A 5,516-nucleotide genomic window follows, 5' to 3' on the forward strand; every position below is an offset into this window, starting at 1 on the left:
GGAGATGTATATATGGTGTTGTACACACACTGAGCAGCACGGTGTGACTGTGGAGATGTATATATTGTGGAGTGTTAGGGAATATGGGTGATAGTCAGGCAGAGATGTTGACTTGTAATGCAGAGTTGACATCAAAAGCTCCTCTGTGACTGCAGAAGCTGAGTTCTGGCTTGACTACTACAATACTACACAGTACGGTACACTGCACTACATTATGTAGTGGTGCCACACCTCCATCTAGTGGTCACTTGGTGCTATTACTGCACTGATACTGTAAATTGAGAAATAATTCAGAAAAAGGGGGAAGCAGGTCAAGTTGAATGAGTAAAATGTTAAAGGGGCGTTCTGCGTTTTCCACATGTGTTTTATTTATAAATGACTGATAAACAACCATGTCTTTTTGAAGAATATAAACCCTCTTAAGGATCAATGTCACGCTTCTCCTTTATAGCATTATAATTTATTTATTTAATATAACGTTGCAATCATTTATAGCTTTTAAATAGGCACATTCTTTTCTCCTCTATCCTGGAATTGTTTATATTTTTTTACCATAAACCTCAATATAATCTGGCAGCGTAATTACATTTAAAAACTTTTCTTCAACAGTGTGTTAGAAAAATTTGACCCCAGGTCTGGATCGGTCAACAGCAGAATAGAAACTTTCGACTCCATTGATTGTCAATAGGCACGTGGATGGAACTGTTGTTGGGTCACCTTTAGCATTAATTGTTTGGTGTGAGACACTTTATTTTTTATTAACCTTTTTTTAACTAGGCAAGTCAGTTAAGAACAAATTCTTATTTTCAATAACAGCCTAGGAACAGTGGGTTAACTGCCTGTTCAGAATGACAGATTTGTACCTTGTCAGCTCGGGGGATTTGAACTTGCAACCTTTCYGTTACTAGTCCAACGCTCTAACCACTAGGCTACCCTGCTGTCACTTAGTCCAAAGAGGTGTCTGGAGAATATATTTCTATTCTTACCAGTACCTGAGTCCATCATATCATATCTCTCTCCCTCCCTCCCTCCCTCCAGATCCCTAATGAGGGGAGCCTGGTGTTGGTTATAGCTCTGATCGGGCTGCAGGGTGTGACTGGTATCTCCTTTGGTCTGGTCATCTCATCTGCCATCGATGATGAACAGAACGCCAACCAGGCTGCCCTGGGTATCTTCTACCCCAACCTCATCGTCAGTGGTACGTCACATACACACACACTGTCTTCTACCCCAACCTCATCGTCAGTGGTACGTCACACACGCTAGCACACACACACACACACGCTAGCACGCACACACACCAACCCTGGGTTCAAATACATGTAAATGTTGTTATTGAGTTACCCTGCGACTCCAGAACCCTCTATCACGTACTAAGACACTAACCCTGGGTTCAAAATACATGTGTATTTGTATTTAATACGTATTTTCTGTGTATTTAATAATTTTGCCTGAATCAATTTCTGTTGAAAGTATTTGAAAGTATTTTCAAATGATTTCCTATAAATAGCCTACTATTTGCAAGTTTTTTCAAAAACTATTTTCAAATGCCTCGGTTAAATGCATGGGAGTGTTTGAATATTTTCAGCTAATTGTCTATCAAATAGAAAATATCTAAATTATTTTAAATGTCTTTGAAAGTATTTCACATACCCTAAATAGTATTTGAACCAGGTCTTACACACACACAAGGACGCACGCTAGCACAACACACACACACCACACACACACAACAAACCTCAGTAGTATTTTATGGGGGGTCACTTTGTAAATCTACAATATTAGCTCTTACATGTTCTCACAATGAAGTTTAATAAATAATTATTCAGTTAATTTCCAGTTCAGTTCTTACAACTCTTTCTCTGACAGTCTCTCTCTTTCTCTGACAGACTCTTTCTTTCTCTGACAGACTCTCTCTTTCTCTGACAGTCTCTCTCTTTCTCTGACAGACTCTCTCTTTCTCTGACAGATTCTCTCTTTCTCTAAGTCTCTCTCTTTCTCTGACAGACTCTCTCTTTCTCTAAGTCTCTCTCTGTTTCTCAAAGTCCTCTCTCTTTCCTCCTCTCTCTACAGGTATAATCTGGCCTGTGGAGTGCATCCCCTATCCACTACGTTACATCAGTCTGGCCCTGCCCCAGACCTACGCTTCTGAAGCCCTACGATGCATCATGTACAGAGGTAACAGGCACACACACACACACGTTATCCAATAGCAATTAGCTACACAACACAGTACATTGAAGCTTATATCCAGTCTGCACCGAGTTGTGTCATCAGCCCTAACACACACACACCCACACACACACACACACACACACCACCACACACACAACACAACACACACACACACACACACACAACACACACACACACAACACACACACATGTTACCTGAGACTTTAGACACCTGATTCGTCCAGAATCAGCAGGGAAGTGTTCTAAATGATTCACAATGCCAGTAGTCACACAGTGTTCTAAATGATTCACAATGCCAGTGTCAGACGGTGTTCTAAATGATTCACAATGCCAGTAGTCGCAAAGTGTTTAAATGATTCCACAATGCCAGTAGTCACACAGTGTTTCTAAATGAATCAACAATGCCAGTAGTCACACAGTGTTCTAAAATGAATCACAATGCCAGTAGTCACATGGTGTTCTAAATGATTCACAATGCCAGTAGTCACACAGTGTTCTAAATGATTCACAATGCCAGTAGTCACACGTGTCTAAATGATTCACAATGCCAGTAGTCACACTGTGTTCTAAATGATTCACAATGCCAGTAGTCAGACAGACACACGTGACTTAGTCATAGGCTTCTAGTGGGAGGACAGATATCCTGCTCTGTCTGTCTGTCTGTCTGTCTCATCTTCACGTCTCAGTAGGACCTGAGCTTCCATGTCAAACTGACACAAACACAGCACACACCATCATGTGATGATGTCTCTCCCTCAGGCTGGGGTCTCTCCAGGATGATGGTTGTGGCGAGGCTTCGCTGTCACCTCGGGCTGGAACACTTTCTTCCTCATCCTGGCCACCGTCATCCTCAAGCTGAGGACCTGAGACGTCTACCAGGGGGGGCTTCCTAGTCTCAGGATGTCTGTGTCGGGGGACACTGTGCTTTAAGGGAGAAAGGTGCTGGTATTCCGAAGTTCCTCTTGTAGACAGACCCACACCCACCCGACATGCACAATACACACCTTCCTCCCCCCTCCTGCTTGTCAACTCAAAGTAGCTAACCCTGAGAACCAGAGTCTATGGTGAGGACTACTAGGTGGGGTGAATCATTCCAAATCTTGCAGGTAGAAATCTACTCCATAGAAAGGATAGCGTTCGCTATTCCATTAGAGAGTTGAGGCTGCTCTTTTATGCTGTCGTCTTTCAAGCTGCAATGCTTTGAATGTTTCAGCCGCCTGAATCTGCCCTGCAGCAATGTTTCAGCCGCCTGAATCTGCCCTGCAGCAATGTTTCTCAACCCAGTTGTTTTACATACAGCCCAGCTAGCACGTTTGGTTCCTTTGAAGTTGAAGGAACGTAATGTTTTTGGTTTCACATTGGTTGTGGGAAGGAAGCCATAGTTTCCTGACTGGTAAAACTGAAAGTTCTTCAAACATTCTGAGAAGAGAAGTTCCAAGAACAAGCAAAAATTGTCACGTCTTGCTTCTCTGAACTATTTGAGAACATTCCCAATGTCAAACCAGTTGGAGAACATTACCAACATTTTAATGAAATGCAGCTATATTTTAACTTATATGAAACGTTGAAATACATAACGTAATGAAATACCACTTTTTTTTGTCGTTAAGTTCATTAAATGTGCTGAGAATGTTCCAAAGCCAAGCAACTATCCTGCAACTATCCCAGGAAGTTGTGGGAAGATTGTATGCTAAATAACCATAGAACAACCACTCTCTCACCAAGTTCTAAGTAACATATGGTTCTCAGAACGTTATGTGCTTGCTGGGAGTATTGTCGGATTCACACTGCAGGGCCAAGCTGTACTGGGCTGGCGTGGTTACGCGTCCWCCATAGTTRCTGAAAGCATGTTGGAAAGGATAACGTGAAGATAAAATATCAGAGCCAGTACGGTTCAGGACGTTGCTATAGTGTGAATCAGACATCAGTCAAACGGCTGGTGGACCCGGAGAACTGAGGTTGAGAAACACTGCAGAGTAGAAGTACTGATCTGGGGTCAGGTCCTCCCTGTCCATAATAATGATTTATTATGATGCAAACGGCTAAACTGATCCTAGATCAACACCCTTACTYTGAGACGCTTGATAAATAGGGTCCCTGATCAYCGTCATGTGTTATCTGCTCCGGAACACACCGTACACAGGACAGGTTATTATAGGCCTGAGGCATGTTTTACTTGTACCATCTGTTCTGAACATGACAATGCATTGATTGGAGGTTTATATTTAGAATTGCTGTTGACGTTTTATGAATAACCTCTTCTACAGTATATGTTGACTGTATTTACACAAATGATAGAGAGATATATTATACTATATATTTCATATTTTTTGAGGGAACTGTGTGTAAAAAAAGAAATACAATTTGAATGTTTTTGGTATTGTGGTGTTACTGGATAGAGCTCTTCCTCGCTACTGATGCCTGGGTAAAGAATGTGGCCAGCCGCAACAACAAGGACTGCGTTTTGACGGACGTTTTACTGAAGGATGTTTCCTGATGACTGGGAATTCACGTTCAGTGATGTTTTCTACAACTGGGTGTCGACCCGGCTCTGTCGCCAGCGTGCGTCCGGCGCCCGGCTCTGTCCAGCGTCGGCGCGCTCTGGTCCAGGCGCTCGGCGGCTGTTCCAGGCGCTCGGCCCGGCTCTGTCCAGGCGCTCGGCCACAGAACGATGTCCATGTCGCGTGGATTAGCATGCGAGCACAACCTCCACTAACTGGGAAACAGCCAACTGGCTAACCTCATCATGGCTACGCCCACGTAACAATGAGCGCGACTACAGAAGGTGGACAGTAGAACCCTACGGGGGAGAAACAAGGAGTATGTCATCTGCACTACATAATTGGATAGACGTGTATTTTGAATGAACTGAATAGCTAAACTCACATAGTTGGACAAAAAAAAGCTAAACTTCTTTTTCTGTCCTCCGTGCTATTTCGCAGGGGCCTCTGGGTTCTGAATTCATAAAAAGCACAGTGGAAGTGGCTTGAGTCTAGGATCAGTTTGTGCATTTAAGATTGCATAATGAATAAGATTACAGTGGACAGGGAGGGACGCTGATCCTAGACGCAGCCAAACCCCCAACCCTTTCGCCTTTGAAAAGGTTTTTAAAATTGGGTTGGGGGGGAATAATATGGGAAAGGAAAAAAAAAAAAAAAAAGGGCCCCCTTCTTTGGTTTTTCTCTGTCTGTAATTTTTGTTCTGTTTTGGGCTGTTCTGTTGGCCTGTGTTTTTTGAGCAGGAAAGTGGTGGACCTGTCTCTTATTGGTTATACAGGTGATGTAACCTCAACTTCAAGGCTTGCTGCTGAAGTAGCTTGG

General features: G+C 43.0%; 1 long non-coding RNA gene across 1 annotated transcript; it reads left to right on the top strand.

Moving 5' to 3' along the window:
- The first annotated feature begins 1,006 nt into the window (after window positions 1–1,006).
- On the top strand, window positions 1,007–3,129 carry LOC112074610 (uncharacterized). Its single transcript, XR_011477044.1, has 3 exons — window positions 1,007–1,198; window positions 2,074–2,178; window positions 2,956–3,129. It is a non-coding gene; the product is annotated as an uncharacterized lncRNA (long non-coding RNA).
- The last annotated feature ends 2,387 nt before the right edge of the window (window positions 3,130–5,516 follow it).

This window comes from Salvelinus sp. IW2-2015, unplaced genomic scaffold (assembly GCF_002910315.2).
Source record: "Salvelinus sp. IW2-2015 unplaced genomic scaffold, ASM291031v2 Un_scaffold2715, whole genome shotgun sequence".
NCBI classification, from domain to species: domain Eukaryota; kingdom Metazoa; phylum Chordata; class Actinopteri; order Salmoniformes; family Salmonidae; genus Salvelinus; species Salvelinus sp. IW2-2015.